Source organism: Pantherophis guttatus, chromosome 13 (genome assembly GCF_059756535.1).
Source record: "Pantherophis guttatus breed Tessera chromosome 13, ASM5975653v1, whole genome shotgun sequence".
NCBI classification, from domain to species: domain Eukaryota; kingdom Metazoa; phylum Chordata; class Lepidosauria; order Squamata; family Colubridae; genus Pantherophis; species Pantherophis guttatus.
The window spans coordinates 12921809-12949718 of record NC_142075.1 but is presented as its reverse complement, the minus strand read 5'-3'; the positions used below and the strand labels follow the sequence as shown (position 1 = coordinate 12949718).

Genomic DNA, 27910 nt, shown 5'->3' with positions numbered 1-27910 from the left:
GACAGTAAGATGGACTGCAACTCTCAAATTCTTTGACTGTTAACAATGCTAGCTGGGCTTCATTGGGGTTATCTGTCAAAGCGCTTGGAACATGGATGGCTTGATAGTCGTTAAGGTTTTCCTTCAAAGAAAACAAAATCTGCAACTTTGTCCAAACATGCTATTCATTTTTTTTTTAAAAAAACTATTTTTTTAATCATCTAATATATATATTGTTTGCTCTCATTTTGTTTTGTTGCTTCTTGTTCTAATGACTCTTAAGTCACGATGATGATGCTGGTGATGATAATACGATCAACCACAAATTGAATAAAAAGGAAACTAATTACATTGCTTAATCTATTCCCTCTGTGCTCTCTTTAGTCTTGCCTAAGCACAAACACAAACACAAGCGCACAGACACAAACACACACACAGAAAGACACACGCGTGCGTGCGCACACACTCCTATCTGCTCCATGCCATTCACAGGGGGTTTTTTTGTCACCCGCAAAAGCCAATTACTACTAGAGCCTGCATGTCTACTCAATAGGCATTACAACTGTAATTACTTTTGCTTCGCTTCCTGCTCGTTTCACAGGTGATGGAACTGGGGCATTAAAAGAGTAGACATTTGCATGACCAGAACTTCTTACTGTCTTGCATACAAATTGGACCCCAAGCCAGGTATCTGACTGTCTGGAATTGAGTGGTTCCAGAACAATAGTAACAGGGCCTGGAAATGAACAAAGGACAAAGTTTAAATGGAACAATTTGCTTAACCTGATGACTATGGAGATTCTCAATTATCCAGGACAGGAGTCTCCAACCTAGGCAACTTTAAGCCTGGCAGACTTCAACTCCCAGAATTCCGGGAGCATTCCAGGGCATTGTTGTTCCAAAGGTGCTTTTCAAAAGGTAACTGTAGGTCTAAGAAAGTCTTAGGGCTGTGGGCATGCAAGCTCAGCTCCGGTGCACATGCGTGTGCCGGCCAGCTGATTTTCAGGCCTTCTGGGCCCACCAGAAGTAGGGAAACAGGCTGTTACCTACCTCCGGAGGACCTTGGGAGGTGGTGGGGAATTTTTCTCTCTCTCCAGCCTCCAGAGCCTTTCTAGGAGTCTGGGAAGGGTGAAAACGGCCTTCCTCACCCCCCGCCGGAGGCCCTCCGGAGGCCAGAAACAGTCCGTTTGTGGCCTCTGGAGGGCCTCTGGGGGGTGGGGAAGGCCGTTTTCGCCCTCCCCAGACTCCTAGAAAGGCTCTGGAGGCTGGGGACAGCAAAAAATGGGCCTACCGGGCCATCGTGTGCCAGGAGCAGGGGGAGTAGGGGGGGGTCATGCACACATGCGTGGGGTCAGGGCGCAAAGAATTATGGGTGTAGGCACGTGCACGCATGACCCCCCACCTCTCCTGGCACGCGATGGCAAAAAGGTTAGCCATTTTCACTGTCTTAGGGTCTGAAAAGGTTTCTAAGAAAGACAGAATAACAGAGTTCAAGGTCCCAAAGGTGCTTTTTTTTCAAGAGGCAACTGGACTTTCTGGTTTTTCTTTGAAGACGTTTTGCTTCTCATCCAAGAAGCTTCTTCGGTTGAAGAAGAAGAAGAAGCTTCAGAGCTGAAGAACTTCTTGGATGAGAAGCAAAACATCTTCAAAAAAAAAAAAAAACCAGTTGCCTTTTGAAAAAGCATCTTTGGGACAACCATGACCTGGATGATCTCCATAGGCAACGGAGTTGGAAAGGACTTTGAATGTCTTCTACTCCAACCGCCTGCTCAAGCAAGACTTTTAAGAAAGTCCTGTTGCCTTTGGGGCTTGCCCTGATGATTAAAAGTAGACCTCAATACAACTGAAACTGAAATTCTGCATATAAAAAAAAGTAACATAAATAAATGTGAATGAATTCTTCAACTTTCGCTGACCAAAGGAGACAATCTCCACAGTTTCTTCAGGGCAGGGTTCTATTAGTAGATTCTATTAATAGATCATTCTGTTAATTCTACTATAGTATTATATTCTATTTCTACAATTCAAAATCCTCTCTGGAATATACTCCTCCTTCAGATATGCTTCTGAGACTGGATGGTGCTATGGAAAGCTAAGGTGGTTACAGAATACAGAGTAATGACTGTCCAACAAACAGTAACATTCAAACATATAAAATAAAGGTAACAGTTCCCCCTCGCACATATGTGCTAGTCGTTCCCGACTCTAGGAGGCGGTGCTCATCTCCGTTTCAAAGCCGAAGAGCCAGCGCTGTCCTAAAATGTCTCCGTGGTCATGTGGCCGGCATGACTCAACACCAAAGGCACACGGAACGCTGTTACCTTCCCACCAAAGGTGGTCCCTATTTTTCTACTTGCATTTTTCACCTGCTTTCGAACTGCTAGGTTAACAGAAGCTGGGACAAGTAACGGGAGTTCACCCCATTACGCGGCACTAGGGATTCGAACCGCTGAACTGCTGACCTTTCAATCGACAAGCTCAGTGTCTTAGCCACTGAGCCACTGCATCCCATTCAAACATATATTTCAACTCTAAAGTAACTGAACCAATACAAGAACACTCTATTCCATAAATAAGAAATTGCACCAAAACTCTGTTCTATCTTGAAGAAATCTTAGGTACAAAATTACTTGTATTAAATTGAATGAGAATTGGTTAAAAAAAGAAATTTTGTTTCTACTCAGCATTAATTAATCCAGTTCCATTTCTGGAGCTTCATCTTCCTGGGGCAGGTGAGAATCTTGAATGTGGTTCCATTAATCAGTGCAATTTTCAATTTATTCTCCTTCAATTAAATTACTGCTCTCTCTCTCTCTCTCTCTCTCTTTTTACTTTTGCTGTTGCTGCTGTTGAGTTTTACCATAGTTTGCAAACTTTTTCCGTGAAACAACCACCTCACCATACAACTGAGCCTCAGTGGCTCGAGCTAACATTAGCCGCTGCAAGGAATTGTTTTCTAGGTGTGATGCCTGCCTTTGTGTATGTAGAAGTATAATCTATTTTGTTAGCTTGCAAAAGGATTAAATTCAGATATTGCCTTGGGCTAAAAAATGAAGGTGAGCAGAGAAAAGGGAGCGAGAGAAAGATAGATACAGGAGGTCATCCTATTGTTTCAACATAGTGCTAAAACTTCAAGAAAGTTTTTTTGAAAAAGAAAAAGTTTCACCTAAAGAGAAGAATGCAGGCAGCCTGAAGTGTGTACATTCCAAGATTAAAAATAAAAGACATTTTCTAAAAACTGGAATGGAATTTCTTAGGAGAAAACATTTGTATTGATTCAGAAGCACCAACTAACTGTTGAAATGTCTGGTTCTATTTTATTTGGTAAAAAATTTAAGTAGCCTCTTTGCTCTTTGAGGATATAGTCCATCTGAAGCTTTGGTCACTGCTTGAAATCATTGGTGGCTGAGATGCTGGATCAAATCAGGCCCATGCAAGTTTTTCCCTCTCAAGGATCCCATCAGGCCCAGGAATCCCATCAGGCTGGATCAAATCAGGCCCATGCAAGCTTTTCCCTCTCAGGGATCCCAACATTTGCCATGATTCAAGAAAATTTAAGGAAATGAAGCAAGAGAAGAGACATCTAGAGAGTTGCCAATGCCCAACAAATAACTAACTTGACTGAGCATGGGTTAGAGGTGCTAAGACCAACTTTTTGGTGAATCAGAGTAGTGAACCATCAGTACTTCTTTGCTCTTATAGCATCAGCAAGTATCTACCCTGCAGCCCTGTTTTAGGAGAAATGAGCCCTTCTGGGGTAAGATGTGCTTGGAGAATCTTTTGCAAGGGCGTGCAGAGCAGGGACCAGTGAAATTTTAAGATGGGTCTATGGCTGCTGTTAATATTCAGTCTCTCTTCTTGTTTTCTATTTACTGTCTTATATTTTTATTAGTAATTATTCCTATCTGTTTGTTGCCTGAATTTAGTTTGCTATATACCATCCTGAGTGGTTGTTTTTTTTTTGGGTTTTTTTTTTTTTTTTTTTTGAGATGGGCAATCACATAAATGATAGGTAGATGATAGGAAGGAAGAAAGGAAGGAAGGAAGGAAGGAAGGAAGGAAGGAAGGAAGGAAGGAAGGAAGATGATAGACAGATGATAGAGATAGATAGATAGATAGATAGATAGATAGATAGATAGATAGATAGATAGATAGATAGATAGATAGATAGATAGATAGATAAAATAGATTAGATGGATGGACGGACGGACGGACAGACAGAAGATAGATAAGATAGATAAGATAGATAGATAAGATAGATTGGATGGATGGATGGATAGAGAGAAAGGGAGGGAGGGAGAGAGGAAGGAAGGAGAGAGAGATAATAGACAAACTGACAGACAGAGTGAACAATGTCAGCCACTATTGAGCCTCACTGAAAAGCTCAGTAGTGGGGATTGATGTCTGCACTGAGATTCATGTATAAATTGGGTTTGTCCATGGAATTGTCTACAATACAATGGCCCAATGATTTTTTTTTAAAAGCCTACCTTGCAGATCAGTGTTGTATGAACCAAACTAAGGTGAACTGATCCAGGATATCATCTTGATCTCTTTTGGAGGAAAAGTACCACTTCTCCCACCCCTTTATCACATCCCTTTTTTAAAAATCCTCTGAAAGTTGGTTTGTCTACTATCCATTTCTTTCACATAATATGTCATTTTTTTAATACATGGCCATAGAATAGGGCAGACGGGCTTTTTAAATACTATCCATCCACAGTCTACATTAATTGAGTGGGGTTATTTCAATGACATTTCGGGGCCCAAAGCAGAAGAACAGATGGTGTCCTACTCACATCACTCAAGTCAAGGTGCATACATCATGAGGTCAGTCAAAGCCCTTTTGGTCCCTGAGGCTTTAAAAGAAAAAAAAGAAAAATCTACAAGAATTCTCTTCCCGTATCCAGAAGAAAACATTAGCTAATAAGTAACAATTGACATTTCTTTCCTGACCCTTAGAATCTGCTGTCTTGAAGCAACCACATCACACTTCCTAATGCTAGTAGAGATGGCCTGAATGGAGAATGTTCAGAATGAATGTTTGGCAAATGTGTGTAGCTCCTGGGGAACTGAAATCGTTAAGCTAGTTAGCAAACAACTATTTAAGCCTGTACCATCAGAATCTGAGATTCAACCCACAACTTCTGGAAGCAAGTTGTCCCACAAGGTGCTTTTTCAAGAGGCAAGTGGACTCTTGAAAACTGGAAAAAAGCACCTTAGGGACAACCATTCATTCATTCATTCATTCATTCATTCATTCATTCATTCATTCATTCATTCATTCATTCATTCATTCATTCATTATTTTATTTTATTTATTAGTTTGCCAAACATGTACAAGATAGCAGGTATGAATATGAATGAAGGAAATGAGTACAAAATAAATGGGGACAGTAGGACAGGGACGGTAGGCACGCTGGTGTGCTTATGCATGCCCCTTTTACGGACGTCTTAGGAATCGGGGTGAGGTCCACGGTAGACAGTTAAGGTTGAAGTTATGAGGGTTTGAGGATGTAACAGAGTTGGGTAGAGCATTCCAGGCGTTGACCACTCTGTTGCTGAAGTTGTATTTTCTGCAATCGAGTTTGGAGCTGTTTATCTTGAGTTTGTATTGATTGTTTGCCCGTGTATTATTGAGGTTGAAGCTGAATAAGTCGTCGATAGGTAAGACATTGTAGCAGATAATTTTGTGTACTATGCTTAGATCAGACCGCAGGCGGTGCAGTTCCAGATTGTCCAAGCCCAATATTTCAAGCCTGGTGGCATAAGGGATTCTATTGCATAAGGTGGCCCAAAGGAATCAACCATGACATGAATGACTAAGAATCTCCATAGACAAGTTGTTCCACAATTAATTAGTGGAACGACTTGCCTCCAGAAGTTGTGAGTGCTCCAACACTTGAAATTTTTAAGAAGAGATTGGACAACCGTTTGTCTGAAATGGTACAGGGTTTCCTGCCTGATTAGGACTAGGCTGGACTAGAAGACCTCCAAGGTCCCTTCCATCGGTGTTATTCTGTTACTTAGAGAGGTATTACATACTGAAGATGTTATTGGATGACCCATATCTCTTTGTGTGCATTGCTTCTTCAAAAACCACAATTTCTGCCTCATTCTGGAATCCTTGTGCAGTCGGAGAGCCTCCATGGGCTTTTGAAGTTCATTAATTAGCATCCTCCCCCCCCCACCCTTTAAATGCTTGGATAATATTCGCCTATTCTAAGCCATTTCCCCAAGCCCTCATTTTATTAAAACTGGTACTTATGAATATTTCAGTATTAAAGCCCTTGGTCACAGGAAGACGAAGAATGCATTTTTAAAAGTTGGCAACTCGAAGATGACTAAACTGGAGAGGCCACCTGTTCCCTCTGGGACTGATAGCATTTCCTAGATAAAATATTGTCTATGACAGTGATGGCTAACCTTTTTGCCATCGCGTGCCAGGAGGGGGGGCGGGGTAGGGTCGCACGTGCCCACGTGCATGTGTGTGCAATCCCCTCCCCCCCACTCCTGGCACATGATGGCCTGGTAGGCCCGTATTTCTTTCTTACCTGGTTCCAGATCCTCTCTGTGTATCTGGGAACGTCGAAAACAGCCTTTCCTACTCCCTTGGAGGCCCTACATAGGCTGAAAGGGCCCATTTCCCAACTCCCGGTGGGACAGGAAGTGACATTTTTTGCTGTCCCCAGCCTCCAGAACCTCTCTAGGAGTCTGTAGGAGCCTCTCTAGGAGTCTCTGGAGGCTGGGGACAGGAAAAAACGTCACTTCCTGTCCCACCGGGAGTGGGGAAATGGGCCCTTTCAGCCTCTGTAGGGCCTCCAAGGGAGTGGGAAAGGCTGTTTTTGCCATTCCCAGATACAAGGGAGTGGGAAAGGCTGTTTTCGCCATTCCAGAGGATCTGGAGCCAGGTAAGAAAGAAAAACGGGCCTTCCCCACCCCGCCCCCAGGCCCTCCAGAGGCAGGAAATAGCCTGTTTCCCTACTTCTGGTGGGCCCAGAAGGCCCGAAAATCACCTGGCCGGCGCACGCATGCACCCCAGAGCTGAGCTGGCGTGCCTAGTAATATGGCTCCGCGTGCCACCTGGGGCACGCGTGCCATAGGTTCGCCATCACGGGTCTATGAGGCAATTGCTCTCTTTGAAATGTTACTCAGATATGAATCAGGGGGAATAGGCCTGCCATGTTTAGCAGTCTAGCCTTTGGGAGATTTCCATGAATGCTTGTTGAGAATAGCATTCCCCAAAATTGTTCTGACCCAGCTCCCCAAACACGACAAACCCTCTGATGTGAACTCAAAAGATTCCTTTATTAGGAACGCCGGCAGGCCCAGCAAATAGTTTCTCTCACAGGCTAACAAGTCCATCTAGCCGGAAGATGAATAGTTGTGTGCCACACCTATTCATCTCCGCCTCCTGCCTTTTTTCCCCAGAGCTAGGGTGGGGCTTCGCTAGCAATGGTGGCTCTTCTGTCCCAAGGACCAGCCCACAGATTTCCACTGCTCTCCTCTCCTCTGCCTTCTGCGCATCCACACATCAGGCACTGGACCCAGCTGTTCCTCTTCTTCTTCATCAACCACCTCCAGGCCTGGGGGCTGTTGATTCTCCATCTGAGGGCTGACGGATGGCCCAAGCTCTGCCCCTGTCTCTCTCTCTGCTAGTTCCATTCCCTCTTCCCCCTCGGAGCTTCCAGTGATGCTGACTCTGACTCCCATGCCTCATCCTCATCTGATTTGGCTGCTGGAGGGGCCGGTGGCCAACAGGCCTCAACAAAAATGTATGACTCACAAAGGACAATTCAATTCAATAACTAAGGCATACACAGTGGCATAAATATAATGAAAGGTTGGGGATGCAACAGCTATGGGCCTACAGCAATTCTTCTCAGGCTTAATAATTACTTATGCTAAAGTGGGACTGCAGCATGACATCTCCATCCATCTATCTGTCCATCCATCTCCATCTTCAAGAGTGACTCATAGAGATAGAAGAAATACTTAGAACAAACATGAATGAGAAAAGAAGATGCAAGATCCCATGGGAGGAGTATGGGAGATGGGCCAAGAAGTCAACAAAAGTTGAGATGTGAAAACGGGCAAGAGATGAGGGATAAATGCTGATTATTGTTTAACATAAGAGGTATAAGACCTATACCATTAAGAATTACCATATTTTTCAGAGTATAAGACGCACTGGAGTAAAAGACGCACCTTAGTTTTTGGGGAGGAAAATAAGAAAAAAGCTGATTGGCAGGTGGATCGGCCTGCTGGAATACCCCCAATCAGCTGTTCCCAGAGGTGAATTTTAGCAACAGGTTTGTTGGTTATGAGCTCTGTGCCTTGCTTTTTTTTTTTTTTTTTTTTGCTTTTTTTTTCTGCTTCTGAAAACTTCTTTCATTGGAGGACTTTTTTTTTTTATTTAACTCGCATTTAAAAAATAACTTTGGTCTAAAATTTTGATTTTAAAATTCTGATTTAAAAGTTTGCTATCATTGACTTTATTGTTTCTCTACCTTATTTCTTATTGAGCAAACCAGGAATTTCTGCTATGTTAGGGCTAGATAAATAAAGAGTTAGCAAGCAAATAAATTATCATTCTGCTTCAGAACTGCAAAGTTTAGGAAATGTGCTAATATGTAATTAAGCAGTTTAGATGGCAAATTAATTCACGGGGGAAGAAATTTGAAACTTCTGGATTTTGCTGTGGAAATATATATCAAATGCTAAATCTGAATTCGGTATTTTATAATAATGCAGGCTATTTTCTTGGCAAGACTTTCAGAAGTTGTTTGTCCTTGTCTTCTTCAGACTGAGAGAGAATGACAGGCCCAAGGTCACCGAATTTATATACTGTAATCTGCATCACTAAATCAGACTGTATGTATGTATGTAAATATGTATGTATTCATTGTCTGGGTATGTGTGTGTGTATTTATAGATAGATTATATTATATTATATTATATTATATTATATTATATTATATTATATTATATTATATTATATTTATTATATTATATTATATTATATTATATTATATTATATTATATTATATTATATTATATTATTAGATAGTTTAGATGGACGGATGGACAGATAAAATAGATAAAATAGATTAGATCCATGATGGCGAACCTATGTTCTGCGTGCCAGAGGTGGCACGCAGCGCCCTCTCTGATGGCACATGAGTGCCCGTTGGCCAGCTGGTCTTCGGGTCTCTGCCATGCATGCATGTGGGGTGGGGCACATGCGTGGGGTGCTTGGGGGGGCGCATGCAGGGGGCATATACATGCACAGGTGTGGGGGGCATGTGTGGGGGCCGCACACACATTGCATTTTGGGGGTTCGGGATGCACACACAAATGTTTTGGGCACTCGGTCCAGAAAAGGTTAGCCATCACTGGATTGGATGGATGGATGAATGGATGGATGAATGGAGAGGGAGGGGGAGGGAGAGGGAGAGGGAGAGGAGAGAGATAATAGACAAACTGGCAGAGAGAGTGAAGAATGTTAGGCACTATTGACCCTCACTGAAAAGCTCAGTTTATATACTGTAATCTGCATCACTACATCAGACTTTATGTATGTATGTATACATGTTTGTATTCATTGTCTGGATATGTGGATAGATAGATAGATGATAGATAGATAGATAGATAGATAGATAGATAGATAGATAGATAGATAGATAGATAGATAGATAGATAGATAGGCAGGCAGGCAGGCAGGCAGGCAGGCAGGCAGGCAGGCAGACATGGTTTTACCATTGTCGTCTTCAGACTGAGAGAGAATGACAGACCCAAGGTACATATACACAGACATCCAGAGAGGGAGAGAAAGTGGGAAAAATCAATTACATTGTGAAGATTTCTGTGTCATCAGAATTTTACACACACCATATCCTTGGAGTCTCTTGTGCCTTAGGAACTATTACAACTGAAAAAGCTTTCCTTTTCAACACAAATATTGCTCGTATTCAGGGATGTTTTGAAAATTCCTATCTGACAACATTACTCTACACACACCAACAAAAGCTTAATGCACTATAAGCTGCCCTGAGTCTCCGGAGAAGGGTGGCATATAAATCAAATTAAAAAAAAAAAGCAAAAGGTTTACTCCCATAATAAATGCCCCATAAGCCTCTGCCCGTATTTGTTCCCAGTGCTGGAATTTTGAATCCTCTCTATTCTTTTTCTCATCAGTGGCACCGATGGGTAAATTTTTATTTATTTTTAATCGATGGATTCATCGGCAGGTGTAATCCTCATAATAACTACCTTTTTTTTTTCTCCCAGTGGATTATTACATTAGGGAAAACATGAGGACCAACAAGATTAATGAAATAAAAACAGTGGAGGGATTCTTAATCAGTTCAGGGGAACAGGTGCTGCAGGTGCTTGTAAGCATCAACAAATCTACAAGGTGAAACTCTGAATTCAATTTAGAAGAGGCCAAGTTGAGGAAAACGGCTTACTGGGCTCCACACTGAATTCTGAAATTCTGAATTCTGAGTCTTGATCAGTGAAAGAGATCTTGTCATACAAGGTTTTCTAATTAAAAAAACTTTCCAAGTGTGTTGATCAGCAGTGGGTTTCACATTATGTTACTACCGCTTCGCCGCACGCCCGCACGCCCGCCTTCTCTTTATTAGGATGCTGGGGTAAAAGAAACAGAAGTAAAGTTGGGTTTGCTGTTTAGATTCTGTTCTGAATCAAGAAACAGAGTTTTGGTCCCAACAAAACTTCTTTTATTTACATGACTGTGAATTACTTTCATTCACAGTCAGCAAGGCTTGTCCAAACAGTTTTTCAAAGGAATATTTATCAACACAAACCTTATCTCGCTTGGAAAGCTGCCAGATAACTAGTTTCCAAATGTAGTATAAGGTAACTTGGCACAGAGTCTCTTAGAGTCACAAACAGAACTTTCCACTCATGAAATGACCGAATGAACGAATTGTTTCCTGCAAAAGCCCCTTCCCCGTTTGCTCCTCTTTTGTTTCCTATTGTACTGCCCTAGCTTCGGATTCCCAGAGAATTTGAAACACACCAAGCTTCGCAAACACTGTTTAATTCCAAACAAACCCCTTTCAAGAATGCAGGCTTCCCTTGCAAAGGGTCCTTATCAAAGTTATTAAGAAGAAAGTCCGACAAAGGTTGGCAACCAGCCCAGAAAACCAGATATGAGAAGTTGCTCGCTCTCCAAGATGCTCTGTAGTAATGAGACGTTGTTTCTAGCAAGATAGCACTAGCTGTGTGCCACTTAAATAGGCTAAGGGAGTGGCCAATTATCCTCAAGGCCTACTCTCGAGTAGACCTCCTCCTCCTGAGTAGCCACTCCTGCCTTTTGGCAGCCCTGTGTGCCTGAGCATTGAGGAGAGGCTCCTCCACTTCGCTCTCTCCACTGGAAGGAGCCTCTGGAGGTTCTGAAGGCCCTGGCTGAGTCTCTGCCTCTGGCATCACATCCTCTTCGGCCTCCTCACTGTCCGACGCAAGCGCCGGCTGCACAGGCTGCTGGTCCAACACCACACCAGCCTCCTCCTCGTCGGGATCAGACACGATCTGTGCAGGCCACTGGCGGGCCACAACACCTATGGGAGGGGCCAATCATCTCCAAGGTGTGGTTTTACTCCCAAGTCGACTCTGCTTTCTGAGTTGTTCTTGTCTTCTGGCAGCTCTGCGCATGCACACACAGGGAACAGGCTCCAGCGGTTCCTCTGCCTCACTGCTGTCTGTCTCCCTCTCTGCCTCTGATGCAGAGCCCTCGTCCAAGCTTTCCCCAGCCACCAGGACTGGCCCATGTTCCTCCCCATCCTCCTCACTGTCTGACTCTGCTGCCAGGTCTGCTGGCTGCCGGCAGGCCACAACAGATTCTTCTTTTGGTGTTAATGTTCTGCTTCTTTATGGCTTTTCTAGTTGTACAATCACAAACCAACCTATCCAACCTAAGAGATGATACACTTAATCTCCGGCTGCTACCCACAAATTGGAATGACCAATTTAGTGGAGCTTGACCGATTTCATCTTCAAAACAAGCTGACTAAGAATTGCAACACATTCGGAGGGCATCAGAAAAAGGGTAATATAAATGGAACAGTTGCTTCTTAGAAAAGGTAGCTTGCATAGCGACACCTATCCAATTCTGTCCTGCCTCTATGTGCTCCTACAAAGGGAAATCGTCAATGAGAAAAAGCAATTTTTTTTTGATTCTGCAAAGCTTTCACTTATTATGCAAGTATCTGTGTCAAGTCCTGTAAATGGAAGCAATAATTTTATGGAGAATAAATAGTCTATGGGGGTGGCGGGATATTTTAAATGCACCATGTAAAATATTCTCAACTCCCATATCTTATTTCTCCAATTCCCATGAAGATAACTGCTTAGCAAGGGAGACCCATTCTAGAATAGGGCAGGGTACAACGATGCAAATTTTTCATGTAGTAATTGCTTAACGGGTGAAAGATATCATTACCGGTTTGAGGAACAGCTTCAACCCTTTCTGGTCTGGGATAAATCCTTCTTCTTCTTCTTTTCTGTGATTTTAGCAGGTTCCTGAAAATATGGTTCTCTCCATCAATCCTCCTAAATAATTGCATTTTTTCACCACCTAGGACTGTTTACCTCTGAAAGGCTGGGAAATTGAATGTGATTGTGGGGTTAATGTGGCCGCTCACAGCTCAAATGCCTTGATGATAACAACTGCCAGATTGGCAAGAAATTACAAGAATCACTTCCCTTCATCACCCTCTGTCCCTAATGACTGTTCTCAAATAAGCCATGGGATGTTGGGAAATGGCAAGGAAAAGAAGGAATTCCTTCAGATTATCAGAGAAAATGAGAAAATCCTAACGTTAATTATGGTTAGCATTAGATCTCCAGAACCCTTTCAAAAACTACGGTGAGCGCTATTCTTAAAGGAACAGACAAGAAAACAAAATGCAGGGGGATAAATCCCAATAAGTTAATTATAATAATGTAAAGTATGTTGAGGGACACAGTGGCTCAAGGGATGCGGTGGCTCAGTGGCTAAGACGCTGAGCTTGTCGATCGAAAGGTCGGCAGTTCAGCGGTTTGAATCCCTAGTGCCGTGTAATGGGGTGAGCTCCCGTGACTTGTCCCAGCTTCTGCCAACCTAGCAGTTCGAAAGCATGTAAAAAATGCAAGTAGAAAAATAGGGACCACCTTTGGTGAGAAGGGAACAGCATTCTGTGTGCCTTTGGTGTTTAGTCATGACGGCCACATGACCACGGAGACGTCTTCGGACAGTGCTGGCTCTTTGGCTCTTGAAACGGAGATGAGCACCACCCCCTAGAGTCGGGAACGACTAGCACATATGTGCGAGGGGAACCTTTTACCTTTACCTTAAAGTATGTTGTGAGCCATGTTTTGAAGTGTGATTTCTCACCCAAATAAAGGTGACCATTCTGAGCCCAAAAGGGATAGAGACTTTTGGGTGAAAACCAGCAGATTAGATTGCATCTGGAAATGTTTCAGAAGGCAAGGTTTAAACATTGGTGGGAGGTTGCTCTGTCCAAATCCTAAAAGCAGCCCTATCATCTTATGTGATAATAACCAAGAGTCCAATAACCATGTGCAGATGAACACCAGAAAGGAAGTCAAGGCACTTGATTGCTATTAAGGACACCACAAGCCCTGGTTGAAATGCAGGTCAATCAATTCATCCTTGTGGAATCCTTACTGCTCTGAACTTGGGTTTTTTTTTTCCCCTTACAGACATTTCATTACCCAACTAGGTAATATAATCAGTGCTAGAAGGGAGTTGGGTTTATGGGAGGAGGAGGCAGAATCTTGTTGTTTGGACCTCTCTGAGCTTGGTTTTTTTTCTTGTAGACATTTCATTACCCAACTAGATAATATAATCAGTGCTAGAAGGGAGTTGGGTTTATGGGAGGAGGAGGAGGAGGAGGAAGAGGAGGCAGAATCTTGGTGCTTGGTCCTCTCTGAGCTTGGTTTTTTTCTTGTAGACATTTCATTACCCAACTAGGTAATATAATCAGTGCTAGAAGGGAGTTGGGTTTATGGGAGGTGGAAGAGGAGGGGAAGGGGGGAGGGGGGAGGGGGAGGCAGAATCTTGGTGCTTGGTCTTTGATGCGCTCTGAGCTTGATTTTTTTCTTGCAGACATTTCATTACCCAACTAGGTAATATCATCAGTGCTAGAAGGAGTGGGGTTTTCGCTCTGTGATATATAAGTGAGTTGCCCAGTCAATTTTGGTGGGCGTGTTGTTTTGTGTTTTGTGCATTTATGTGTATGTGTGTGTGTGGATTGTTCTTGGGGTGTGTATGTCTATATATACATACATATGCACACATACATTCACACCCCAAGAACAAACCCCACTCCTTTCTAGCACAGATGATGTTACCTAGTTTGTTTATTTATTTATTTATTTTACAGAATTTATATGCCGCCCTTCTCCCGAAGGACTCAGGGCGGCGAACACAGATTAAAAACATACAATAATAAAAACTCACTAAAACCAGATTAAAATAATAAATAATAAAAACCCAAGGATCAGAATCAGCCCATTTGTTGGAATAACCAAGTCTTCAGGCCTTGACGGAAGGAGCGGAGATCCGGGACTGTCCGGAGCTCGGTGGGTAGTTAGGTAATGAAACATCTGCAAGAAATTAACCAAGCACCAAGGACCCCAGTGTTAACCCTGAGCTACGAATGTTCCCTTCTATTGATATCCTTCCCACCCACACCAGCCTTCACCTTCCTGACAGCATGAAGTGCAACCCCAATTGACCGTAAGAAACAAAATCCTAACAGTCTATCTAATAGCCGTCACGCGCATTTGTTTTGCATTAAATCAGGGTTAGCGACTCTGAAAAGCGAAAGGATCCCTTGTTCGCTCCGAAGTGCAAACATGCGAAGACACATGTTTTGAGCTTTGATGCAACAAATGCACTAATTAAAAAAAAGGGGGAGATTTTCGAGCCATCGTCATCACACAGAACCCTGTCAAGGCCAGAGAGGTGCGATTGGCTTTTACGGCTCTCGATACCGTTGTAAAACCAAAGCTCATGAATAGATGATAAGGGAGAATATGTTAATCTGCATTTCAACCCCCTTTCCCTGTTTTTCCTCCCCCCCCAACTTTCCTATCCTCTCGCTTTTCCTCTTCCACCTCCCAAAGAGATCACTTCAATTCACGTGTGCCAAGTCACCATGGAGACCACATCCCAGTGATGTCAACGGTGTGACTCAAGCACAGCACCAAAGCTTTGGAACTTAATTATTTATTAATTGGGAACCAGGCTGTCTGACTCTCTCTCTCTCTCTCTCTCTCTTCTCCCAGTTATTTCTGCTCCTCTTTCTAAACCTTAACAGGCTTCAGAGATCAAACATCTTGTTACCGAGGCTGGGAAAAGAAGTAAGAAATAAAAACAAGCTCACAGGGGGAAAAGGTTTTGCCTCTGCAATTACAAATAATTAATTAGAAATGTTCCAAAACAAGCCAACAAACATGTAACCACCAGCAGCATCCTTCAATTCAAGTGCCTAGAGGTCAGTGAATAATGGTAAATGTTACAAAAGAGCAAGTAGAACAACAGCTATTTTCAGGCTGATTTCTAAATGAAGTATTAAATAAGAGATGGGGTTGTTGTTGTTTTTTTACCTCGCTCTGAAATAATTAAAAGAGCATTAATGTTGGAAAGAAAGCTATACATCTCTAAAAGTAGAAAACTCGAGGAATCCAATCTCCGCAAACTGCCAAAGGGATCGATTTGAACTGCAGGTCGCAGGCTAAACGGTAAATGAAAGATTTTAGTCACCTAATCTGTCCCTATGAGCTCATCTCAAGAGAAATAATGAAAACACGTGTGACATGTATTTCAGAACTCAAACGTCAAAAGACTATATAATTAGAATGATCTAAATATTACAATCTCTATATACGGGCTGCATCAAATCAACTTTCCAAAGCAGAGTAACAATTCAGATTGTTCTGTCAAACTGAATTGTTGACCTGAAACTGGATAGCTTTTTAAAAACCTCTCTCAAATAGATTCCAGATCAAATCAAACCAATTCTCCAAACTACTTTTGTTCAATGTTGATCACATACCTCATTCTCTCTCCTCTCTCCTCTCTCTTCTTTCCTGTAGGAAGTTAGCATCCACCTCTCTCCTAGAAAAATGAAATATTGTAGGAAATGTTAAAAGGGCAGAATATTTCCCCTAAAAGGGAGGCAGAAACTCAGCCCCACCCACCCACCCCCTTTGTCAATGGGCCATTAACAGAGGTGGGTTTCAGCAGGTTCTGACCAATTCTGGAGAACAGGTAGCAGAAATTTTGAGTAGTTCGGAGAACCGGTAGTAAAAATTCTGACTGGCCCCGCCCCCATCTATTCTCTACCTCCCGAGTCCCAGCTGATTGGAAGGGAATTGGGATTTTGCAGTACCCTTCCCCTGGAGTGGGGTGGGAATGGAGATTTTACAGTATCCTTTCCCTGCCACGCCCACCAAGCCATGCCACGCCCACCAAGCCACACCCACAGAACCAGTAGTAAAAAAAAATGAAACCCACCACTGGCTATTAAGGCCTGAGCCAGCTCATCCACAACACAAAAGACATGGACATAATAGGACCCATCTAGCAAAAGAAACTCACCACATGGCACCTGGGCACCAGCAAGACTCAACCAAGCTTGGGAGACAGACAGTCTACAAAGTTAGCTAAGACCCCCCACCCCCTGGGAGTCTGACCACCAATCAGAATACATTTCTTACACAGGAACAGGAAGCTCTAAGACGGGGCCCAAAGGAGAGCATAAAACCCAAGCACTCTCAGCATCTCTGCCCTTTTCTGCTCAGGAACTCAAGCCATGTGACCCTATTCATCAGTAAACCTCCTTTCCAAGCAACTTCCATGAATCCAGTGTCTTTTTCCCCACTTGGAACTGAACCCAGATGGACATTTCTTCCAACACTCCTCTCTCTCTTTTTCTCCTGAGAGAGATGGGAGGTTAACACAGAAATGTAATGAGATGGAACAAACACAAACAGACAACATAATAGTAATGCATGCAAGAAATAGATGGATCTATTCACCCATCCCTCTCAAATACTCTATACATGTCGATATATACTTGTCAACTGTCTTTCCCAAATGGGTTAGACCCGTGATGGCGAACCTATCGCACGCATGCCATAAGTGGCACATGGAGCCGTATCTGTGGGCACGCAAGTGTTGCCCTAGCTCAGCTCCAGCGTGCATGTGCGCACCAGCCAGCTAATTTTCGGGCCTTCCAGGCCCACCGGAAGTTGGGAAATGGGCCATTTCTGGCCTCCGGGGGGGTGGAAAAAGCCGTTTTCGCCCTCCTCAGGTTCCAAGAAAGCCTCTGGAGCCTGGGAGGGCGAAAAACAGACCAAATGGGTCCACCAGGCCATCACGTGTGAAAAGCAGGGGTCACACGTGCATGTGCGGGGGCAGGGCGCATTGAATTATGGGTGTGGCCACGCGTGCGTGTGACACACACACACCTGCGCTCCCCCCACTTTTGGCATGCAACAGCAAAAAGGTTAGCCATCATTGGGTTAGACCATAGAGTTGTTTAATACTTGGATGAGAGGCTCTGCCAAGTCAAAATAACTTTCTGGAAGAAGTCAATGGAAAACCCATATTCCCCAAACTGAGGTGGTATTCAGCAGGTTCTGATCAGTTCTGGAGAACCGGTAGAGGAAATTTTGAGTAGTTCGGAGAACCGGTGAATACCACCTCTGACTGGCCCCAGCCCCACCTATTCTCTGCCTCCCAACTGATCGGGAGGAAATGGAAATTTTGCAGTAACCTTCCCCTGAAGTGGGGAGGGACTGGAGATTTTGCAGTAACCTTCCCCTGGATTGGGATGGGAATGGAGATTTTACAGTATCTTTCCCCTGCCATGCCCACCAAGCCATGCCCACCAAGCCACGCCCACAGATCCGGTAGTAATTTTTTTTTTAATCCCACCACTGTTGCAGATGTTTCATTACACAAATTAGGTAACACCATTGGTGCTAGAAAGGTCTTCAAGAACACAACCAAGCTCAGAGAGCACCAAAGATCCTTCAGTTTCAACCCTGAGTTGTAAATATTCTCCTTTTTTGGTTAAAAAAAAAAATCAATAGCTAGATCGGAACTGTAAAAACAGTAAGTCAGCTATGAACTGGTGCAAGATAGTTAATAGCAAAGATACAGACTGGTTTAATGGACATATTTAAAGTGGCTGGTGTTACCTTTACAGCCAAAAATAGGTTTACGGCCCAGTTGTCTAAGAGACAGCTTCTCCTATGAAGTTATCCAGCCACTCAGACCTTCTGAAGAGGCCCTTCTGAAGATACCTCTTCTCTCAAAGACTTACACAACTGTCATTCGGGACAAACAGCACTTCTGCTGTTCAGGTTGTGTAATAAATTTCCCTAGAGCCTGTATTCGGCCCGGCATTGTTAGCATTTAGAAAATCTGTAAAAACACAAATCTACTGACAGGCTTTTAATTATGACTTAATTTTAATATCCTGTTTCAGTTTATGCTAGTAGGCATTTTATTCGGTACGTTGTAAGTTTAAATCTTGCCTGTCAGCCTTGAGTGCCAGACGGAGTCGAAATGCAGAAGAGAAACCAAGCAAAAGGGGCAGTGGTGGGTTTCAAAATTTTTTTTACTATCGGTTCTGTGGGCGTGGCAGTGAAAGGATACTGTAAAATCTCCATTCCCACCCCACTCCAGGGGAAGGATACTGCAAAATCCCCATTTCCTCCTGATCAGCTGGGACTTGGGAGGCAGAGAATAGATGGGAGCAGGGCCAGTTAGAATTTTTACTACTGGTTCTCCAAACTGCTCAAAATTTCTGGTACCAATTCTCCAGAACTGGTCAGAACCTGCTGAAACCCACTTCTGAAAAGGGGGAAGGAACGAATTAAGTTTCCATTTAAATTTGTCAACGATACCATTTTGATGCTCAAAATTCACTTGAAGCCATGTTCTATTAGGGGTACCGTGAGATAATAATATGATGGGCTCACTAAGCCACCAGGCATCGATGTGTGCATCAGGCTGCAATAAATACATGAATAAATCTTAGTACACGTAGTCCTTGACTTACAACCTTTTATTTAATGACCATTCAAAGTTCCAAAGGCACTGAAAAAAGTGATCTATTTCCTTTTTTCACACTTACAAGAGGTTGCAGCATCCCCATGGTCAGGTTATCAAGATTCAGGTGCTTGGCAACTGGTTCATATTTATGACGGTTGTAGTGTCCCCGGGGCCATGTGATCCCCTTTTGCGACCTTCTCACAAGCAGAGTCAATAGTGAAGCCATTGATTCTAGATTCACTTAACAGCTGTGCTGCTACCTTAACAACTGCAGTGATTCACTTAACAATTGTGGCAAGGAAGGTCGTAAAAATGGGGCAAAGCTCACTTAACAACTGTCTCGCTTAGCAATTTTGGGCTCAAAATTGTGGTCGTAAGTTGAGGACTACTTATACATTATGAACAGACCAGGTTACTGATGTTTGCTCAACTAGATGATGTCCCCTGTCCTACCTACTACGTATAGATTTCAAAAGGAAATTGCGGAACTTCTAAACTTTTATAGTTTATCATAGATTTCTGTCACATATTGGTATACAATTTTTCAGTGGTGAAACTCAAAAATGTTCCCTGCCAGTTCTGTAGGCGTGGCTTGGTGGTCATGTGACTGGGTGGGTGTGGCTTGGTGGCCATGTGACTGGGGAAACCAACTATCACACTTTACACAAAAATAACACAAAAGCTACACAACTGACTAACACACAATGCAAAAGCAGCTGGACTTCACACAAAATGGCCCCTGCAACAAGCAGGAACCTCACAGAAAGCTCAAAAACCAACTATCACACTTTACACAAAAATACCGGTTTGGGCAATAGATAGTAAAAACATGCTTTAAAAAGTAAAAAAAAAGTTCCGACGATCGCACAGCACAGCTGATTGTCACAGCTGATTGTCACAGCTGATTGTCGGAACCTTTTTTTAGCATATTTTACTACCTAGTTGCCTGAACCAGTAGTAAAAAAAAATGTTTTAAAAACGTAAAACAAAAGTTTAGACGATCAGCTGTGCTGCATGATCATGGGAACTTTTTTTTTACTTTCTAAAGCATTTTTTTACTATCAGTTTGGGAGAACCAGTAGCATTTTTACTACCAGTTCACGCGAACTGGCCCGAACCAGTAGTATTTCACCCCTGCAATTTTTCCTTCTTCGAAAGGACTCTATTTCATTAAAGGGCCAGAAACGAAGATTGAAATTCTCCAGAGTCTCTCAGTGCTCAAATACTATAGAAGCAAGTGGGGAAGAAACAAAAACTATTCTATAATATGTCATCTAGCAGGATTTTAAAAAAAAATCTTCAAAAGAAGAAGCATGGGAGAAGATTGCTTTGACCCCAAACACAATTTCAAGCAAGGCTACAATGGAATGCAAGGCACTGAAGTGTCCCAAAAACCGACAATAAAATAAAATATGAAGCGAATCTAACAAGCAATGAAAAGTAACAACTCTGACCTGAAAAACAACCATTAAATGTTAAATGTTGCATTTCCAACCTACAATAACAGCAACTTAGGAGTTTCTTTTACCAGCATGTGTTCAGGCGCGGTGGGAATGACTACACTCACCAAAAGGATCAGAACAAATTTAGATGTTATTTTCATTTATAGCTCTCTTTTTTGTAATAATACCTAAAGATGAGAAGCGATGAGGTGGCTCAGTGGCTAAGACGCTGAGTTTGTCGATCGAAAGATTTGAATCCCTAGTGCAGTGTAATGGGGTGAGCTCCCATTCCTTGTCCCAGCTTCTGCCAACCTAGCAGTCCGAAAGCACGTAAAAAATGCAAGTAGAAAAATAGGAACCACCTTTGGTGGGAAGGTAACAGCGTTCCGTGCGCCTTTGGCATTGAGTCATGCCGGCCACAGGACCACAGAGATGTCTTCGGACAGTGCTGGCTCTTCAGCTTTGAAACGGAGATAAACACCGCCCCCTAGAGTCGGGAACGACTAGCACATATGTGCGAGGGGAACCTTTACAGTTACCTTTTAAAGATGAGAAGTACCGATGGGAAGGAAATTGAAAAAGGATTCATCCCTAGCTAGACTAAAGCAAATGGGTGTCAGGAATTAGAGAGATCTCACAACTCCGTTGCAGATTTTTGTAGGAGCACTCAAAATCTTGGACCAGCTGGGACTACAATAGCTATAACTGGCCTTTGCAAAGCCCATCATTTTCGTATGTTCACCTAAAAATAATTCTTACTTACCACAGGTAAGCAGATAAGACCTACAGGTAGTCCTTGACTTACGATTTCAGTTGAGCCCAGAATTCCTGTTGCTAAATGAGACATTTGTTAAATGAATTTTGCCCCGTTTTACAACCATTCTTGCCACCTTTATTAACTGAATCACTGCAGTTGTTAAGTTAGTGACATGGTTGCTAAGGGAATCTTGGCTTCCCCGTTGACGTTGCTCATCAGAAGGTCACCAAAGGTAAATACATGACCCTAGGAAACCTCAACCGTCATAAATACGAAGTAGTTGTCAAGTGACTGACTTCTGATCATGTGACCATTGAGATGCCACAATGGTCGTAAGTGTGAAAAACACTCATAAATCATATTTTCAGTGCCGTTGTAACTTCAAATGGTTACTAAATGAACTTCTGTGAGGCAAGGATGACCTGCATTTCAAAATCTGTCTGAACTCGGTTTGCAAAATTGAAAAACAAGTAGATTTTCCTGGTTCGTGGTGGATTCTTTATCAACTGTCACTATCACTGATACTTCCAAACTAATACAAAGTTAACTCAAATTACTGGCAGTCTCTGGCAGTTTCCAGTTGGGTCCCACCCAAGTCTTGTTATTGGACGTATTATTAAAATTACAATTTTTTTCTTTCATTGCTCACTTGTGTCTTAAATGAAGATTTAAATTCCTGGGAGTCCATCTCAGCGAAGACCTCACCTGGAAAAACAACACGATCCAGGTGTCCAGGAAGGCCCAAGAGAGACTCCGTTTTCTTAGGATCTTGCATAAAAACAGGGTGGAACAACAACTGATGACTTCCTTTTACCTAGAAAGCGTCCTCACTGTGCATCACGGTATGGCATGCTGGTCTGACAGCCGCGGATAGAAAAACATTACCGAGGGTAGTGAGCACAGCACAAAAACATTGTTGGCTGTCCCCTGATAACACTAGATGAGATCACTAGGGCTTGCTGCCTTAGAAGAGTGTGTTGTGATCCAGGCCCAAGTAGGTAGTATTAGACGCAAACAGTTCCAAAACAAACAGACTTTATTAGAACAGCTGAGAAGTAATTCATTCTCAGTGTAGTCCAAACTAAATTAAAACAAAATTCTTCTTAACACAAATTCTTCAGTCTAATCACCAACCTTGGTATAATTAGGCAAACTGCCAAAGGCTTCTCTTGGCAAAAGTTCAGAAGCAGAAGACGGCGACCAGAGATAAGTGCAGCAAGACAAGAACAAGTCTATCAATGTTGTTTTCCGACAAAGAGCCCAAGAGCCGTTGTTGGTCTTTTAAGCCTTATGGGAGGGGACAATCATCTCTTGGCCCTACTCCCGAGTCGTCTTCTTTGCTTTAGCTGCTCTTGCTTCTGGCACCTCATGTGTGCACTAGGAACAGGCTCCTCCTGTTCCTCTGCCTCTCTACTGTCAGCCTCTGGAGGCTCCAGAGTCCTCACATCCTCACATCACTCCCCGATGGCCCTGGCCCCATCTCTGCCTCCGATGCAGAGTGTTCACCTGGGCCTTCCCCAGCGTGCAGGACTGGCCCATGTTTTTCCTCAGCCTCATCGCTGTCTGACTCCGCTGTCAGCTCCACAGGCTGCTGGCGGACCACAACAGAGTGAGGAAAATTCTCAGGGATGACTCTCACCCTGGTCATCACTTCTTTATCCTCCTACCATTGGGAAGGAGATATAGAAGCATAGGCAGCCGCACAAACAGGCTGAAGAACAGTTTTTATTTTCTGTCTTCACTGTGAGTTGTATTGTGTTTGGGGGGAGTGGGTTGTACTGAGGGAGCTCCGCCAATCTCATTGTACATATGTTGTGCACTGACAATAAAGATTTGAAATTTGAAGACTTAAGACTCCAAATCCTGGCTAGAAACTTTACTGAAAGCCTCTGGCAAGTTGTCAAAAAGGGGGAGGAGAAGGAGGCGAGAGCTTATTATTTGCAAAAGAAGCCCTCCTAATTGGAAAATGTGATGAAGAGAAAATAGCGAATTCTCAGTAATCGCCTTCCAAAATGATAATGCGTGCAGTTTAATGAATATTAATGTACCGTATTTATGAAATGAGGAACTTTTAAACGTGAGGGAGAAAAAGTGTTCTTTACACATGCAGCAGTCAAGCTACTGTCAGTCTTCGGCCAGACAAATGCATTCATCCATTCCTGCTACTTTCTCTCCAATCTTATGCACTCTTAACAGATTCACATTACTGCCTGTCTTGAAGCTAAACATCTTGCTTCTCTCACAATTCACTCTTTCCCTGAGTGTTGTTGGGTTCTCAGCCATCATAATGGCAAACTAACATGTGTGGCTAAGAGTTATAGGGTATCTGCCCATCCTTGTGTCAACTCGCAAAGCATCCCTTGGCCTGCTCTTGAGTTGCCATAGGCAAGGGGGATGGAAAAGCGGCGAAGCAGCATGGCAACCAAAAACAAAAGCACATTCCTGACATCTCTCTCTCAAGGCTTTCTCCCAGGGTTACCCACAGCAGCCGGAGGTGAATGATCTCTACAACCCACGAAATTGCTCCATTGGCGAATGTGACTGATGAGACACCCTGGGGGGGAGGGGGGGAAAAGGGTCAAGATTGAGTCATAAATTACATGAGGTCAGAGTAGGCTTCACTTGGACGTGCCAACATGAAGCTCCTAATAAATGACTGGATTTCTTTTAAAGCTTGGCTAGAGGCTCATGATTTAATTAGGGCATCCATCGGAACCCTGACACCTTGGATAGGATGGCCATGCTCCAAGTCCCTTCCCTTAAACGTTGTCATTGAATAGGACCTTCTCTGTGGCTCTTCAGCCCTTCAGAATAGCCTCCCACTTCAGATCTCAGGCATTCCTCTCCTATCCTCCTGCCATTTGGCCTTCAGAAGACATGAAGGCCTGGTTCTTTCCCTAAGTATTGAGCTAAAATGGGCATTTATTTCTTTGACGCCCGTCTCAGATCCAATAACTCTGGGTAGCATACAACATAAAGAACTTATAAAACCTTTAAATCATCCATCATTAAAACAGCAGATATTATGGACACAAGAGGGCAAAGAAAGGAGCCGGACATAAGAGTGGAGGGGTTATTTGATCTGATGCATCTGTCTATTGAAAGAACAGTTGTTCAGTGGTCGAATCCCTAGTGCTGCGTAACAAAGTGAGCTCCTGTTCCTTGTCCCAGCTTCTGCCAACCTAGCAGTTTGAAAGCAGGTAAAAAATGCAAGTAGAAAAACAGGGACCACCTTTGGTGGGAAGGTAACAGCGTTCCGTGCGCCTTTGGCATTTAGTAATGCCAGCCACATGACCATGGAGACATCTTTGGACAGCGCTGGCTCTTTGGCTTTAAAACAGAGAGGAGCACTGCCCCCTAGAGTCGGGGGGAACCTTTACCTATAAATGTAATAAATACATAAAAAAATAAATCTTTAAATTGAGATTGAGAGATCTGTCACTTTTACTTTCTCCCTCATTTATAGCTGGTTTTTTTTTTTTAAATCAATTACTTTCTGTCCCATTTAAGAAGACCTTTGAGAATAGGTTTGTTGGAAGACTTCTCAAAAGAGGAAGTGCATGAAGTCATCCCGCCGGTATGAAGAAAATCTGGCATGAAGATTGTAAGGCTTCTGAGCCAGCCGTGGACAGTAGCTCATAGAATCATAAAGTTGGAAGAGGTCCACTTTTAGAGGTCATCTAATTTAAACTCCTACTGAATACAAGATTCATTCATGGGATTCTGATGGATGAAGTCCTACACTTAGGTAAGAAAAAACAAAAGTAGACATATAAACTGGGGAAAACCAGGCTTAATAGTAGTGACTGTGAGAGGGATCTTGGAGTCTTAGTGGACAACCAGCTAAATATGCAGCAGCAGCCAAAAAAGCCAATGCAATCCTAAATTGCATTAACAGAGGGATAGAATTCTCTCCTTGATTAGTTTCCACTCATTGCTTCTTGTCCTGCCCTCAGGTGCTTTGGAGAATAGCTTGACTCCCTCTTCTTTGTGGCATCCCCTGAGATATTGGAACACTGTCATCATGTCACCCCTGGTCCTTCTTTTCACCAGACTAGACACATAGTTCCTGCAACCGTTCTTCATATGTTTTAGCCTCCAGTCCCCTAATCATCTTGGTTGCTCTTCTCTGCACTCTTTCTAGAGTCTCCATATCTTTTTTACATCATGGCGACCAAAACTGGATGCAGTATTCCAAGTGTGGCCTTACCAAGGCATTATATATTGGTATGAACACTTCACATGATTTGTCTGAGTTGATCGCTCCTGGATTGGGGTTGATTGATTGTTCTCACTGTCAGGAAATTTCTCCTTAGTTCTAAGTTGCTTCTCTCCTTGTTAGTTTCCACCCGTTGCTTCTTGTCCTGCCCTCAGGTGCTTTGGAGAATAGCTTGACTCCCTCTTTTTTTTGGCAGCCCCTGAGATGTGGGAACACTGCTATCATGTCTCCCATGATAGATTGAGACCTATGTGATTCTGATCAGACCGATGAAGCATTTGGCCTTCATGCCAAAGCTCAATGGGGCCAAAACTATAGAGCAACAATCAGAGAAGTGTGTGTGCAAATGAGGTATCAGGATTTGAGAAGATTTCAACTCTCGTTCTTAGCAATATTCCTTGTAAACCTGCAAGCAATTCAATCATTTTTCTGTTGTGTTTTGGCACCACCATACCCCATGGTTAGAAAATGTACTGCGGTAGGAATCAGGGGACAGCAAAGATGAGTACAGATAGTTCTCAACTTACAACTGTTCCTTTAATGACCGAAGTTACAACGGCGCTGAAAAAAGTGAGTTATGACCATTTTTCACACTTATGACCATTGTAGCATCCCCATGTAAACGTGATTTTTCATTAGGATGCCTGACAACTTGTTCATATTTATGATGGTTACTGTGTCCCCAGGTTCATATGATCCCCTTTCTGACAAGCAAATTCAATGAGGAAACCAGATTCACTTGACAACCATGTTACGAATGGAACAACCACAGTCTTGCAGTTAACAAGTGTGGCAAGAAAAGTCATCATATAGGGCAAAATTCACTTAACCTATTTCTAAATAGATAAATAAATTTTGGGCTTTATTGTGGTCGTAAATCAAGGACTACCTGTACAAGTTCTCACTGGTTCTATAAAACTGCAGATGAGAGGGTAAGAAGCAAGAAACTGAAAGTAAGCTAAGATCTGACAGAGAATTGGTCCTGTAGGTTTTTTTTTTTCTAGCAGCTGCTATTCAGCTGGATGGAAATGGGTTTTTTTTTCTCTCTCCTTTGAAATGCTTTTAGAGTAGAAGTGAAGTTGAATGAATTTTAGATGGGGAGGGGATGAGGCACTCTGAATTGGAAGACAGCCAGAGGTGATATTCACTTACCTTCGCTACCAGTTCGCAAATGTGAGCGTGCACGCCAGGGATGAAATCCAGAAGGTTCTGATAGGTTCTGGAGAACCGGTAGTGGAAATTTTGAGTAGTTCGGAGAATTGGTAGCAGAAATTTTGAGCAGTTCGGAGAACTGGCAAATACCACCTCTGGCTGGCCCCAGACTGGAGTGGAAATGGAGATTTTGCAATATCCTTCCCCCGGGAGTGGGGAGGGAATGGGGATTTTGCAGTATCCTTCCCCTGCCACACCCACCAAGCCATGCCCACCAAGCCACAATAAGCCCACCAAGCCACGCCCACAGAACCGGTAGTAAAAAAAAATTGGATTTCACCACTGGCGCACTCTCACTTCACTAGCATGCACCACCTCTGTGCGTGCACAGGACCTTCTACGCATACGCAGAGCTTCAAAAACGGGACGTCCGAGTGGGCGGGTGGAGCCTCCCGCAGCCACAGCTACCGGTTCTCCCAAACCGGCTTAATCCCACCACTGAAGACAGCATATTTATTAATACGTATCCTGTGTGAATGCCTGGTCTTTTGTGATTCAATCCCCCATTCAGAAATCTACAGCCTCTGCACCTTCCTATTTTTTCAGTTAAATTCTAAATTTCCTGTAAAGATTGCCTCTCCTTCCAACTTAAGAAATTAAAAACTTGTGAAACATGGTTGTTCAAAAGGAACCTTTTATTAAGCAGAAGTGATAACAACCCAGTTAAAGCTGGATCTGAATACCCTTAGGCAAGACAAGTGGGATTAAAGCAGTAGAGACCCCTCCCTTTAAGTCAGAATGCAGCTTTTAGCCAATACACAAGTGTGAAGATGTTTTCTTTATTAGTTTCCCTGAGAACCCGAACAAACATGCATTCACACCGTTATCCTTTAAAGTGAAACAACCCACATGGCTATCATAAAGATTCCTCCACGTAAAGAGGATCTCAGGGCTCTTTGGCGCCAGGATATAGATTGTAAAATATCTGTCGACACAGGCAATGCTAGTAAATCGAATCCAAGTCTCCCCCTTCTCCCAATTGAATGGCAGTATCACTTTTAGGGATCTGACATTTCCTCTCATTTTAATCATCACAAGACAAGTCGTGGCTATCATATAGCCCACTCCTGCCTATCTGTTTGTGAAAACAAGGGCATAGGTGAATAAAATAAAGCTTAAAGGCAGTAAACAGAGCACACCTTTGGGGTGCCTGGTGTTCAGCTGCACAGTTGTGTTAGTTGTTGACAAAAACTGGCCTGGAA

The 27910-nt window shown here is 43.1% G+C and overlaps 1 protein-coding gene across 1 annotated transcript in view; it reads right to left on the bottom strand.

Moving 5' to 3' along the window:
• Positions 1 to 27910, bottom strand: part of AGBL1 (AGBL carboxypeptidase 1) — a 701662-nt gene that overhangs the window by 84658 nt on the left and 589094 nt on the right. Inside the window, exon 24 of the transcript XR_009623272.2 lies at positions 16068 to 16129. The gene's annotated coding sequence lies outside the window, so the exon portion shown is untranslated. The remainder of the gene's footprint in view (positions 1 to 16067; positions 16130 to 27910) is intronic.